Below are 15,755 nucleotides of genomic sequence, written 5' to 3' on the forward strand. Positions count from 1 at the left end.
TTGCGACGTGTGTTGCAGAGATTTCAGGCTGGTAGACCTGACTCTTGTCCACCTGACAGACTGTTTGTTCCTGATAAGTGGACCAGCAGAGTCATTTCCGAGGTTCATTCCTCGGTGTTGGCAGGGCATCCGGGAATTTTTGGCACCAGAGATCTGGTGGCTAGGTCCTTTTGGTGACCTTCCTTGTCACGGGATGTGCGGTCATTTGTGCAGTCCTGTGGGACTTGTGCTCGAGCTAAGCCTTGCTGTTCTCGTGCCAGCGGGTTGCTCTTGCCCTTGCCTGTCCCGAAGAGGCCTTGGACACACATTTCCATGGATTTCATTTCAGATCTCCCGGTGTCTCAGGGCATGTCTGTCATCTGGGTGGTATGTGATCGCTTTTCTAAAATGGTCCATTTGGTGCCTTTGCCTAAGCTGCCTTCCTCTTCCGATCTGGTTCCTGTGTTCTTTCAGAATGTGGTTCGTTTACACGGCATTCCTGAGAATATTGTGTCTGACAGAGGATCCCAGTTTGTTTCCAGGTTCTGGCGATCCTTTTGTGCTAGGATGGGCATTGATTTGTCGTTTTTGTCTGCCTTTCATCCTCAGACTAATGGACAAACGGAGCGAACTAATCAGACTCTGGAGGCTTATTTGAGGTGTTTTGTTTCGGCAGATCAGGATGATTGGGTGACCTTCTTGCCGTTGGCTGAGTTTTCCCTTAATAATCGGGCTAGTTCTGCTACTTTGGTTTCGCCATTTTTCTGCAACTCTGGTTTCCACCCTCGTTTTTCCTCGGGACAGGTGGAGCCTTCTGACTGTCCTGGGGTAGATTCTGTGGTGGATAGGTTGCAGCAGATCTGGATTCATGTGGTGGACAACTTAAAGTTGTCACAGGAGAAGGCTCAGCGTTTTGCCAACCGCCGCCGCGGTGTGGGTCCCCGACTTCGTGTTGGGGATTTGGTATGGCTGTCTTCTCGATTTGTTCCTATGAAGGTCTCCTCTCCTAAATTTAAGCCTCGCTTCATCGGTCCTTACAAGATATTGGAAATCCTTAATCCTGTGTCCTTTTGCTTGGATCTTCCGGTGTCGTTTGCCATTCACAACGTGTTCCATAGGTCTTTGTTGCGGCGGTACGTTGTACCTGTGGTTCCTTCTGTTGAGCCTCCTGCTCCGGTGTTGGTTGAGGGCGAGTTGGAGTACGTGGTGGAGAAGATCTTGGATTCTCGTCTCTCCAGACGGAGGCTTCAGTATCTGGTCAAGTGGAAGGGCTATGGTCAGGAGGATAATTCCTGGGTGGTTGCCTCTGATGTGCATGCGGCCGATTTAGTTCGTGCCTTTCATGCTGCTCATCCTGATCGCCCTGGTGGTCTTGGTGAGGGTTCGGTGACCCCTCCTTAAGGGGGGGTACTGTTGTGAATTAGACTTTTTGGCTCCCTCTTGTGGTTACTAGTGATATGACTCTGGGATTGTCTTTCCTCAGTTTGGCACCCACCTGGGTCGTTAGTCCAGGGGTGTTGCTATATAAACTTCCTGGATCCTTAGTCCAGTGCCTGGCATCGTTGTAATCAGATCCTTTCTGTTTGCTGCTGTCTGCTGGTCCTGGTTCGTGCAAAATTAAGCTAAGTCCTGCTTCTTTGTTTTTTGGTTATTTGCTTGCTCTCATTTTTGTCCAGCTTGTACTAAATGTGATTCCTGTCCTTGCTGGAAGCTCTAGGGGGCTGGTGTTCTCCCCCCGGGCCATTAGACGGTTCGGGGGTTCTTGAATATCCAGCGTGGATATTTTGATAGGGTTTTTGCTGACCATATAAGTCATCTTACTATATTCTGCTATTAGCTAGTGGGCCTCTCTTTGCTAAATACCTAGCTCATTCTTATGTTTGTCTTTTCCTCTTACCTCACCGTTATTATTTGTTGGGGGCTTGTATCCAACTTTTGGGGTCTTTTCTCTGGAGGCAAGAAAGGTCTTTCTTTTCCCTTCTAGGGTTAGTTAGTTCTCCGGCTGGCGCGAGACGTCTAGAACCAACGTAGGCACGTTCCCCGGCTGCTGCTATTTGTGGTGCTAGGATTAGATATATGGTCAGCTCAGTTACCACTGCCCTATGAGCTGGTTTTTTGTGTTTGCAGACTTAGTAATTATTTCTGAGACCCTCTGCCATTGGGGTCATAACATTGATAGAGGCTCAGGAGACCTTACCCGCTCAGCATACACCACCCACCAGTATGCCCAAATTGCCTCCATTCCGGTTTAATGGTGACCAAAGTCAATTCTGCGGGTTTATTAATCAATGCATATTACTCTTTGATGTACATGCCTCCTACTATCAGTCTGATAGATCTAAGGTATTATGTATTATTATGCTGTTGACATCATGGGCACTTGGCTTGGGCAAATCCTATGGTTGAAAGTCACGATGTCCGTCTGAATAATTTAAATAATTTTCTGACAGCTATGGCGCAAATGTTTGATGATCCCAAGTGCTGTGCCACCGCCGAAACTGCCTTACTTTCCTTACGCCAGGGGAAACGTTCAGTCATAGAATATATTACTGAATTTAAGAGGTTAGTGGTGGATACCAACTGGGATAACAATGCTTTATTGCCAATTTTTAGGAAAGGTTTGTCCAGTGCAATCAAGGATGAGCTAGCTCGCTCAGAGTCTCCCCAGGAGTTTGAGTTATTTTTGCAACACTGTGTTCGTATTGATATCTGCCTAACTGAACGAAGACCAGATAAATTGGCAGCTTTAAATCACATCACTAATTTTGCTCTTCCGTCTAGGGAAACTACAAGCAAGAACCCGCGGAAGGCCGAGGAGGTGCCTATGCAAGTGGACTCACTACAAAAATGTGAGAGTAATTAACGCTGTGAATATCGTTTTCGTGAGCGCTTATGTTTTTATTGCAGTCAATCGGATCATTTCCTCATTAATTGTCCTAAATATCCCAGGCGACCTAACAAGGTGTTGGTGGCAGTAGGGGATTATGACAATATGGACACTGAGTCAGAGGTTTCGGAGACCAGTTTACATCTAGATGTTGTGGTTCCATTAACATTGATGTCAACATCCCCTAAAGATCAAGGAGAGAAATATTCACATTGTTCTCTTCCTATTTAGATCCTGTGGGAGGGACAATGGATATCAAGTTCTGCTATGATAGACTCTGGAGCAGGTGGGAATTTCATGGATTCTTCTTTTGCCAGGGAACATGGTATTAAGACACAACTAAGAGCCTCACCAGTCACCATAGAAACGGTGGATGTTCTCCATTAGTTTCCAGACCAGTAGACCGGGAGACGGTGCTTCTGAAGTGTGAGATGGAACCAGACCATCAGGAAACCCTTTCATTTATGTTAATATCGTCTCCCCATTTTCCTGTAATTTTAGGAATTCCCTGGTTACGGTCACAAAATCCAAACATCAATTTGGAAACCAAGGAGATTTCTCCCGAAGTGTAGTCCTACCATCAGTCCAATGGTAACGGCTCCAGTTACCCAGAATTTGGAAGAAACAATACAGGTATCTACTCTCCCTCTGGTTTACCAGGAATTCTCGGATGTCTGTGACAAGAGGAAGGCAGACCAACTCCCTCCACATAGACCATATGACTGCCCCATAGAACTGCTTCCTGGAGCAGCGATTCCTTTCGGCCATGTTTACCCCTTGGCAGCTCCAGAATTAAAAACATTACGAGAATATATAGATGAGAATTTAGCCAAGGGGTTTATCCTACCATCTTCTTCACCAGCGGGAGCCCCCATATTCTTTGTAATAAAGAAAGATGGGACCTCTAAGACCTTGCATTGACTACCGGGAGCTAAATAAGGTAACCATTCGTAACAGGTACCCGTTGCCGCTAATTCCTGAATTGTTGGAGAGAGTTCGCCAAGCCAAAATATTTACCAAATTAGACCTTCGTGGGGCATATAATTTACTCCGTATACATCCTGGAGACGAATGGAAGACAGCTTTCAGATGCCGGTATGGACATTTTGAATATTTAGTGATGCCATTCGGACTCTGTAACGCTCCTGCTGCTTTTCAACACTTAACCAACAATATTTTCAGGGATTTACTGGATCATTATGTAGTAATTTACCTGGATGACATCTTGATTTTCTTTGATTCCCTACAGGAACATGTTAAGACTGTGCTCAGACGTTTGAGAGATAATCATTTGTACATCAAACTCGAAAAGTGTGAATTTCATTGCTCCAAAATTCAATTTTTAGGCTATGTTATTTCTCCCCAGGGATTGAATATGGAGTCCAGCAAGATCCAGGCAATCATAGATTGGCCGGTACCAGGAAACATTAAAGAGGTACTACGATTCATTGGTTTTGCTAACTATTATAGACGTTTTATCTGGAATTTTTCAGAAATTGTCTGTCCCATCACTCTCCTCACTAAGAAGGGGAAGAAGTTTGTATGGTCTTCGCAGGCCCAGGGAGCCTTTGACCGCCTCAAGGTTTGTTTTACCACGGCTCTGATATTGATGCATCCGGATCCTGCATTGCCTTTTGTCATGGAGGTGAATGCTTCTGACTGCATTGGGAGCAATCCTCTCACAACGAATCGGAGACAAAGGTTTACTGCACTCGTGTGCCTTCTTTTCTCGCAAGATGAAAATCTGGTGAACTGAACTATAATATTGCAGATAAGGAACTTTTGGCAATCATTTCTGCCTTTAAAGGGACACTGTCACCCCCTCCAGCCGTTATAAACTAAAAGAGCCACCTTGTGCATCAGTAATGCTGCAGTCTAGCAAGGTGGCTCGTTTAGTTTTTGCTTCTGTTATTTCTTCAATAAAGCGTTTTATAATTTTCCCTAAATACCTGTCTTTGTACCTGGAGGCAGGTCCGAAACCTCCTTTGTGAAGTGCCCAACTGCCGTCACTCATCTCTTCTTGGGCGATGGTCGCCACCCCCATGCGCGCTGTTCTTCTTAAATCCGGCGCCTGCGCTGTGCGTGCCTGCCTGGGGCAAGGGCAGTGTTCATTGGCTGTCATAGCAACTGATGCCGGGTGCCTGACTGCGCCTGTGCGGGCAGTGCAGCCACCCTGTTGCTGAATCCCTGCCCCGCATTGTGTTATGCATTATGCACAGTGCGGGGCTGGGATTCCTGGGCATGCGCACTGCGCTTGTCTGACGCTCCCCAGGTCCCCCGCCTTTCAGCGTTGTTCTTTGCGGCTGTTCCAAACGTCGGCAAGGAAAGCTGTATATTCGGGCAACGCTGGAAGGCGGGGGACCGGGGGAGCGTCTGAACAGTGCAGTGCGCATGCCCAGGAATCCCAGCCCCGCACTGTGCATAATGCATAACACAGTGTGGGGCGGGGATTCAGCAACAGGGTGGCCGCACTGCCCGCACAGGCACGCACAGCGCAGGCAGGCACGCACAGCGCAGGCACCGGATTTAAGAAGAACAGCGCGCAGGGGGCGGCGACCATCACCCAAGAAGAGATGAGTGATGGCAGTTGGGTGCTTCACGGAGGAGGCTTCAGACCTGCCTCCAGGTACAAAGATAGGTATTTAGGGAAAATTATAAAACGCTTTATTGAGGGAATAACAGAAGCAAAAACTAAAAGAGCCACCTTGTTAGACTGCAGCATTACTGATGCACAAGGTGGCTCTTTTAGTTTATAACGGCTGGAGGGGGTGACAGTGGCCCTTTAAGGAATGGAGACACCATTTGCAGGGAGCAACTGAACAGGTAGTAGTGCTCACAGATCACCGTAATTTGGAATTCCTTAAGTCCGCCAGATGTCTCTCTTCTCAACAAGCTAGATGGAGTTTGTTCTTGAACCAGTTTGATTTTATTATCTTGTACCGCCCAGATTCACGTAATGGGAAAGCCAATGCATTATCCCGAATCCACACGACGGACTCCGTGACTGGGATCCCGTCTAAGCCCGTCTTGTCTGATGCCATTTTCATCTTGTCTGATGGCTTAGAGATCAATGTATTTATGTCCCAGAGGCTGAGACGTCGAATTTTCAAATTGGTCCACGACTCCGTATTAGCTGGACATAGGGGGGTACAGAAGACGCAGGAATTTTTAAGTCGTTTTTTCTGGTGGCCTACCTGCTTGAAAGATATGAATGACTATGCCTGCTCTTGTGAGGTTTGTGCCCAGTACAAAGTCCCTCACGTTTCACCTACTGTCCTTCTTAAGCCGCTACCCGTACCATCTTGCCCTTGGGGGTCTATTTCGATGGACTTTATTGTGGAGTTACCCATCTCTGGGGGTAAAAATAGAATTTTGGTGGTAGTGGACCGTTTAACGAAGGCTACTCATTTTATTCCTTGCACCAGTCTTCCCTCAGCTACAGAGACAGTGGATCTGGTTATCCAGAACGTTTTTCGGCTGCATGGGGTACCAGATGAGATCATCTATGACCAGGGAATATAATTTACCTCTAGGTTTTGGAAAGATTTTTGTTCTGCGCTCCACATTAATGTTTGCTTGTCTTCTGCATACCATCCTCAGACCAATGGGCAGACCGAACGGACCAATCAAACCTTGGAGCAATTTCTATGATGTTACATCAGTCATTTGCAGGATGATTGGCTGAAGCTACTTCCTTTAGCGAAATTTTCATATGACAACTCACAGAGCAGTTCCACGAAGGTAACGCCTTTTTTTGCCAATCTGAGATATCATCCAAATATTTTGCCTAGGTCTCCAGTTGCTACTTTGGTACTGGCAGTTCAAGACAGAGTGGCGGTGTTGCAACATCATCTCGAAGTTTTGAAAGACTCCCTGACCGTAGCACAGGAGCGTTACAAGAAGTCGGCCGATAGATTCCGGAAACCAGCACCTATGTACAAGGTAGGAGACTCGGTTTGGTTGTCCACCAAGAATCTAAGATTGGGTGCTCCTTTGCAGAAACTGGGACAAAAGTTCATCAGTCCATTCAAGATTACCGGGATTGTGAGCTCTGTTGCTTGTCGGCTGAAGCTACCACGAACTCTAAAGGTACACCCAGTATTTCATGTTTCTTTATTAAAACCGGTTTCTCTCAACACATTTCAGGGACGTATCGTACCTCCACCAGTGTTGATTGATGGCGAAGAACAATTTGTGGTACAGGACATTATTGATTCAAGACTTAATAGGAACAGGCTTCAGTATCTAGTTAGATGGCAGGGTTACTCTCCTGAAAACGATTCTTGGGAACCAGTAAGTAACATCGATGCTCCCCTGAAGGTTGCTCAGTTTCATCGTAGATACCCAGACAAGCCTGGTCCAGGACCGTCCTGAGGCCTTTTTTAGGGGGAGTAATGTCAGTATTCTGGGTTTTCCAAGTCACCTTGTGAATGATCTAGCCCTTTGTTAAGATGGAGTTTGCTGCTTTTGTCTGCACTACTTCCTGCTCATTTGTTTAAACCTGTCTCAGGTGTCAGCTTCCTTGCTGGAGTATTCTGCTTCCATTCCCCTTCTTCAGCTCAGCTGCTTGTTCTTAGTGTGCTTCTACCCCTGACTCTGGACATTCTCTGCATATTTTTTTAGGCTTTTGACTTTGGGACTTAACCCTTGGTTCACTCCTCCTGGTAAGAACTGTGTTTCTGGACTGTGTGTTGCTTCTTAATCCTTCATTACTCCCCCCGGTGGGAGCTGCTGGAACCAACACCAGTATAATACTTTAATGTGAACCTGTTTCTGGACTTACTCATGTTCATGCCACATCTGGGATCAACTTGTGAACTAGTTTCTGGACTTATCCGTGTTCATGTCATACCTGGGATTAACCTGAGGACTTGTTCTGGACTTCCCTGTGTTTACTACATACCTGGATTTGACTCTTTCTCAGTGTTTTGATTCGCACCACATCACCATTAACACTCACCTTTTGATCAGCTTGCTGAGGATTCTGTCTTAAGAACTCTGCCGTTTTTCTGTATAAGTTTCAAGGACTTGTTTCATTGCGGGTTGTCAGTATATTGTTTTGGGTGTTATTTGCTGTTGTACAAATACACTATTTGCACTAAAGAAACCCGTCTCTGTCTGTTCATTGCCCCACGCTACCAGAATCCTTGAGTTCCTACAATAGTATTAGAAAGAGTGAGGCAAAGTGGCAGATTTGGCGCATATTATGGATGCGCCATTTATGGGGTGCCTGACAGCTGATGTTGGTAGCTTGGGGGGGGCAATATCTCTGACCCTTTGCCAAGTTATTAATATTAGCCCACAGCTGTCAGTTTAGCCTTTGCTGGTTTAAATTTATAGGAGGACCCTATGTCTTTTTTTGGGGGGTCCCCCGTAAATTCACCAGGAAAGGCTAAGCAAACAGCTGTGAGCTGGTATTAATAGCCTGGGAACCTTATATGGTATTGTCCCTTGTCCCAGATTATTAAAATCAGTCCCCAGTCATGGGCTGTCCTTCTGCTAGTTATGAAAATTGTTCAGGAGACCATGCTCAAGCACAACCAGGAGACAATGATGAGCTCTGATTTCAGTAGTCGGCCTTTCCTAGGCGCTGGTACGTATCACACGGACGGCACCCGGATGCAAAATACAGGGACATGGACACACGGACCACGTACAGCACATAAACACACTGATGTCACATACGTAAATATGGATGGCAAACGAACGTGGAACAAGGATCTCACTGGTTTTTCCTGTACAGCAATCAGTGGGATATGTGAAGGAGGCCTTAGGCTGTTACTAAGCGTTTTACTGGTTTTAGGCCTTAAGGGTACGCTCATATCTGTGTATACTGTATAAAGAGGCTGAGATTCTCAGCCAGAAAAGTTGGTGAGTGTAAGGTGAGTATTCATGCATGTCATGCAAGTATGCATTTTTTCTCATTTAGCATCAGTATGTTTTGCGAGTGTGCATTTTTTTCCTCACCTAGCACCAGTATGACATCCATACCTCCCAACTTTAGGGGAAGGGAAAGAGGGACAAAGTCAGCGGCGCGCGTAGCAAATTTTAGGCCACACCCATTTCACAACTAGCCACGCCCCAACCACACCCATTTAGCACTTCTGATCACAATGTTTCGTTAACAATAATTATGAACAAAAAAATATGGCCACACACGACGCTCCATACTGTACAATGGCCATTGGCCACATTATGCTCCATACTGTATAATGGCCCCACATGATGCTGCGTACAGTATACTTGCCCCACGTGATGGGGCACGTATAAAATGCCCCATAGCATAAAATACGCTGACACACCCTGACTACGGATCAATATTTTGGGGACATTTCTCCGTATTACGCCCGTAGTACGGCCGTATAATACGTGGCGTATTGTCTTACGCCGAGTGTGACGCCGGCCTTACTGGTATAATTATTATAGGGGCCAAGTCCCTTTTGTATATATCTCCCTGATATACACCGAGCACCATTTTGTGTTCATGTAATTTGTGTTATGGGTTCGACAGGGCTAAAAACATAGTAACACCCACGGAGCACATCTGCCCGGCACCAGGTCCTCCTGACCCCCGGAGTGCGCATACGTGAAGTGCGACCGAAGATTCCTGAGGCGGTGGAGTCAGAGGTGAGTAACGGGGTGAGGGGTCGGCATGCTGCTGCCGTATTTAGCATTTTGGGTGACAATACCCCTTTAACGATAACCATGGGGAGAGGGGTGCTGCACCAGGTTGGTGGAGAATCCGATGGATGGGTACCAGGGGGAGAGTGGGAGCGGGGTGCGCTGCATGGGGAGACAAAGTTTGTGTCAGTCCTCCTAATGCTGTCAGATCAGAGTCTCTGCTGTAACGGGCAGCGCTGCATGGAGAGGGGGAGAGACACATTCACTTACAGTCAGTCTGCAGATCCCCGCTCGCTGCTCCCGCGGTCACGAGAAACCAGTCCGGGTGCTGGCGCTGCCGCTCTAGTGTCCTCAGAGTCCGCCCACGTTGAGGAGGAAGCCGGAGGCGGGCGGTGAGGCAACTCAAGGGGGCGTGGCTACAACGCAGACAGTCCCAGGCAGGGAACGGAACGAACAGCTGCGGGTACAGTAATCGGGCTCTCTCTACGTCCCGGAAGTGGGCGGGGCTTCACTGGCGGCCGCAAATTCGGGATTTTAAATGCCCGAAGCGGGACAGCGGGACCCCGGTGCCAAAGCGGGACTGTCCCGCTGAAATCGGGACGGTTGGGAGGTATGGACATCTGTATGATATGCATATGCAATCTGTATGCAATGTATTTTTAAACACATTTTAACAAAAAATTAAACCATATAAATCAAGTTGCTGATTGATTTCTAACCATATAAAAACACCCTCCTAAAGGGAAAAGGCTGGGAACATATATATGTTTTTTTTTTTTTTCATGTCTGGCTTTGTTGCATCTTTTAAACCAGATATGACCAGCAATCTTTCTTTGTTTTGTGAGCATGAGAAGGTTACATTTCGCTGGATGCTCTCCAAGGAATTTGGCTCAAGGAACCCAGCCGTTGTGGAGCCCAGAACATGTAGAAGATTCTGGATCCATCATCTCCTCTGCAAATGTTTGTCTGTATGGCGATCTATGGCAGCATTCTGAAAAATTATTTGCTTACTGCCGAATGCAGATTCAAGCTTTTAACTGCTTCCTGGAAGCTCTACACCCAGGCCTGACCGGGCAAAATACCCCTTTTTGGAGATGAATTTCTGCAGAAGAATGACTCCTGTTGATCCTGAGGTAAGTGACAAAATCTTATGCGTGTTTGCCACCTGAGCCAGTCCTACATTTTGCTTTTTATTTCCTTTTGTTTTTCTTTATTTTAAAAAAGGGACAACAGTGAATGTTTCTCTCCAGGTTTGTCTATTAACCCCTTAACAACCGGAGGTATTTTCATTTTTACGTTTTCGATTTTGCTCCCCTTCTTCCCAGAGCCATAACTTTTTTTATTTTATGATCAAAATGGCCATGTGAGGGCTTGTTTTCTTGTGGAAAAAGTTGTACTTTTGAACAACACCATTGGTTTTAAACATATCATCATGTACTGGAAAACGGGAAAAAAAATTTGAAGTGCTGTGAAGTTGCAGAAAAAGTGCAATGTCACAGCTTTTGTTTTGTTTTTTTTTGTTGTTGTTTTTTACCATGTTCACTAAATGCTAAAACTGACCTGCAATTATGATTCTCCAGGTCATTACGAGTTCATAGATACCAAACATGTCTAGGTTCTGTTTTATTTAACGGGTGAAAAAAAAAAAAAAAATCCAAACTTTGGTAAAAAAAAAAAATGGCGCCATTCTCCGAGACCTGTAGCGTCTACATTTTTCGTGATCTCGGATTGGGCGAGGACTTATTTTTTGCACGCCAAGATTATGTATTTATTGATACCATTTTGGTGTAGATACGATCTATTGAATTTTATTGCAATGTAGCGGTGACCCAAAAAAATGTAATTATGGCGTTTTAAATTTTTTTTCTCGCTACGCCGTTTAGCAATTGGAATAAAATCAATATTGATTGGGCAATTCTGAGCATGGCAATACAAAATATGTATATATTTGAATTTTTTTTTTATTATTGCTTAATTTTGAATGGGGCTAAAGGGGGGTGATTTGAACTTTTATTTTTTAAATTTTTTTAATAATTTGAAAAACTTTTTTTATTTTTTTACTTGCTTCAATAGTGTCCATGGGATACTAGAAGCTGCAGTTGCCTGATCGCCTTTGCTACACACGGGCAATGATCAGATCTCCTGTGTGTAGCAGAAATGTTCACTTGCTTTAGCGCTGACCACTGAGTGGTGCTCATAGCAATCCGGCTATGACAACCATAGAGGGCTACTGAAGACCTCTTGTTATCATGCCAACCCATCAATGACCCACGATCACGTGACTGAGTCACCGATGAGCAGGATTTACGGCACGCTTCCAGTAAACGCGATTTATACACCGCTGTAAGAAATTGACTGCAGCATTCAACAGGTTAACAGCTACGGGTAGATCGCGGTTGTTAGAAGCACATGTCAGCTGTATAAAACAGCTAACTTGTGCTGGGAAAGCGCTGGAGCCCACATCAAAGGGAGGGATTCTGACGTGGGCATATTATTATTCCCAACGTCAGAAAGGGGTTAAGCCAAGTTCACACTAGGTTTTTTTTTCAGCGTTTTTTTTAATTCAAATTTTCATTTATTTTACAGTTACAACAAAGTCTGAGATTTCAGAAAATATCATGTACACACATTTTTTTTTTTGTCATCAGTATTTTGTGCTTTGCATGTTTCTTTGGACAATAGAGCATGTCACTTCTATCAGCGTTTTTCACCCATTGACTTGAATGTGGAGCGAAAAAACGCTTTTTGTGCCAAAACCTGATTTTATGGAATAGGACATTATTTTTCAACACTAAACCTTATCAGCATGCACAAGACACAAATATAGCATGTCAAAACCGCTGCAAAAAATGCAATAAAAACCAAGGAAAACATGCTTTTTTTCTGCAGTATCTTTCCTGCCAAGAGATCAGGTTTTTCTGCAGAAAAAAACGCTGAAAAAATGCGGTGTGAACTTACCCTTACAGACCTGTTAGTGCTTCATGTGCATTAGGCTGGAGTCACACACAATGTATAAAAAATCTGTCCGATTTTGTCTGCTGAGAATCGCACAAATGTTCTCCATATGGTGATCCGTATTTCATCCGTGTGCAATGCCAGGATGCGTTTTTTTCTCAAAAAAGTATCCGTGTATCATCAGTATCTCATCCGTATGGTGAGATTTTCTCACACACTTGCAAAATGAGCAAATAATGGCTGAGCCTTTCCTGTCACCTGCCCAATGCCTGAGAATTTCTCGCAAGTCACATTGATGGTCCGTGTGCTGTGCGATTTTTTTTTTTTTTCTTCGCATAACACTCGTCCGTATTACAGACTAGTGTGACTCCAGCCTTATTATGTGATGCCCTTTACATTGAAGAAACATGGCATTGCAGGTTGCACAGAAAAACAATATGCATTGAAATTTGATTGTCACCCTTAAAGAGCCCTTATAAGGTGTCCTGTGTGTTTAAAAACCTTTGTGTTTGGGTGGCGTTTGAGCATTTGTGGACATGGTTTTTGGGGCCATGAAAAAAATAAAACCTGGAACAACTTAACAAGCCATAATAACATAATGTTGTGGTTTTTTGCCCGTGTGTCTTCGTACTTATTGTTAACAATCTTCTCCCTAACCCTTTCAGATTTCTATCTATGGGACATCCATACGCAGCACTACATATGGATTTTCTTTTGGGGATATCCACTGTTTCAAGCATCATCTCGAACACCTTCAAACTCATTTTGAAGTGCCTTCGGGAAGCGGTAATGCCCGAACCAACCACTGAAGACTGGATCCACATTTCCAGGGTGATTCATCATGAGTGATTCATCAATGGAAAACACATCCATGTGAAGAAGCCGCCAAACTCAGGGTCCCAATACTATAAATATAAACAATATTTCTCTGTAGTTCTGCTAGACGTGGCTGATAGCAACTACGGTTTTCTAATTGTAGATACTAGGGCCTATGGAAGAACTGGAGATTCCAGAATCTTCAATTATTCTTTATTGGGATGACGGCTTCAAAACAATTACATAGGAGTCCCTCCCCCACGGATCCTGCCTGGATCTACTGGTGAACCAGTTCCTCATGTTCTGGTAGGGGATGAAGCCTTTCAAGTGACCTACCATGTCATGCGGCCATTCCCAAGAAGGGATTTGACCGAACAACGGAGGATCCGCCATTTTGTCTCATGTGCCTTTGGTATTTTGGTCGCTTAATGGAGGGTGTTGATGAGTGCTCTCCAATTAAGTGAACAAATTGTAAGTGCCGTCATTCAAGCATGTGACATCCTGCACAATTTCACACTAATACATGACTCTCCAGATTCAGCAGATGTTGCTAGTGTCCATTCCAGAATCGCTTCTAGTGTGTAACCTTCCTGGAAGATGGCGTGAACCTTCAGGCATCAGAGTTCAAGAAATGTTTTCAAATTATTTTATGTTGCCAGAGGGTTCTGCCACATTTGAGAAGAATGTATATATTTAAGTTTTTTAATGATCTTTTCATGTCTCCAAAATATTGTTATTTATTCAGAGTTGTGCCTTTCATGCTTTTTTGTGTAAATTTTGTCCTAAATAAATATGTGCTAGCAAACACATTAAAGAACATGGAGAATCTGGATGGGGTGGTGGGACAGGTTGAAGGTTGATGGGGTTTAGGTGGAAGGGGAGGGGGATCATTAAAAGATGCCAAGAGGTGACGGTTGTATGCTGATTGGTATGAAAAGGGATGTGTAGGGCCAAAAGTTCCCTGGATAGTTGGGCTACATATTGGCTCATGGGTGTACTCTCTGGAGCACCTGTGTGTTTGTGGGCCTCTAATGGTGAGGTTGTAAATGTGCCCCTGGGTGTCAGCTTTCTTGCTTATGGTTGAAAACCATTTGTTGTGAGGGTCCGGAACGATGAGCATATGGATATGGCGGGGGTGGTGTTGCTGTTTGGGTGGCCACACTACTCCTGTTGGGTGAATTTTGCCAGCGTCTCAAAATTCCCAGCTCAAAAATGTGAAATACAAGCTCTGGCTCAATTGGAGGCATTGCCGCTGCAGGGGGTGAAGTATCTAGGGCCACAGTAGGACTACTGCCTGCCACCTGATGTTTTTCTGAAGACGCTGATGTTGCTAGCCCAGATGGTCCTGCTTATTCCTTCAGCCCTTCACCCACTTCCAACTTTGATGGGGTATCACACTCCCGAAGGTTGGAAGTGGTCCTGTAAAAAAGTTGTGTTAAAATGTGCTAAGCCAAATTTAGCATAACACCTTAAAGATACAGCATGCAAATAAATGTACACTTACAGGCATAGCTCCATGACAGGAACATGAAAATATAGCCTTGCTATATATAAGTATGGCCTCTTTTTGGGGGGCTGCATCACCTTTCCTCTACAGCTACTAATGTTCCCCCCGGGACTGGTCTCCATTGCTGTACCATCTTTGATCTCCAACTCTGCTACATCTGGATGTTGTGTTGAGCGGTGATATGAGTACTGTGACCACTCAGCATGCCAGCCAAAACACACAGTGTCGAGTGAGAATGCTGCTGCAGTGACGAGCACTGATGTCAGTAAGATTACCGCATTTCATGGTTACTTTATTAACATCAGCACTTGTCACTGCTGGAGCTTTCTCAGGCTACTGTCAGTGTGCTCCAGCTGGCGTGCTGAATGGTTGCATTACCCATGTCACCACTCAACACACCCTCCAGATGTAGCAGATTTGGAGCTCGATGTTTGATGGATGTATGGCGAACACCTTTGGAAAATTTGATTTGTTAAAGGTAATAAATGCGTAGAAGAGTGTTGGGGAGTGATTTGTACAAATAAAGGACTTTTCTGTGTTTTTTTATTTAACCTTATGGGTTTTAATGAGGGTTTCTTATAGGCGCCTCTCCATTACTAAAACCAGGGCTTGATGTCAGCTGGCATTAAAAAGCAGACATCAACCTCAAAACCATTAGCTCGCTTGCCAATGCATTAGGGCAAGTGGGAAGAGCTGAGGCATCTAATGGATGCACCATTTCTGGGAAAGCTGAGGGCTGGTGTTATTAGTCTGGGAAAGGGCCAATATCCATAGCCTTTTCCCAAGTTATTAATATAAGCCCACAGTGGTCTGCTCAGCCTTTGCTGGTTATTAAAATATGGGGGACACATCCTTTTTAATAACCAGTAAAGGCTAGGTAGACAGCTGTCAGCTGATATTAATAGCCTCTTTAGAACCATGTTTACTGCCCACTTTCCAGACTATTAAGACCAGCTCTCAGCTGTCTGCTTTCCCTCAGCTGGTTAATAA

General features: G+C 44.9%; 1 protein-coding gene across 1 annotated transcript in view; it reads left to right on the forward strand.

Moving 5' to 3' along the window:
* The window catches only part of EPB41L4B (erythrocyte membrane protein band 4.1 like 4B), a 1,243,532-nt gene that overhangs the window by 1,133,311 nt on the left and 94,466 nt on the right, over nt 1–15,755 (forward strand). The gene's annotated exons all lie outside the window — the stretch shown is intronic.

The sequence above is a fragment of the Ranitomeya variabilis genome, chromosome 6 (genome assembly GCF_051348905.1).
Source record: "Ranitomeya variabilis isolate aRanVar5 chromosome 6, aRanVar5.hap1, whole genome shotgun sequence".
In the NCBI taxonomy this organism is placed as follows: Eukaryota; Metazoa; Chordata; class Amphibia; order Anura; family Dendrobatidae; genus Ranitomeya; species Ranitomeya variabilis.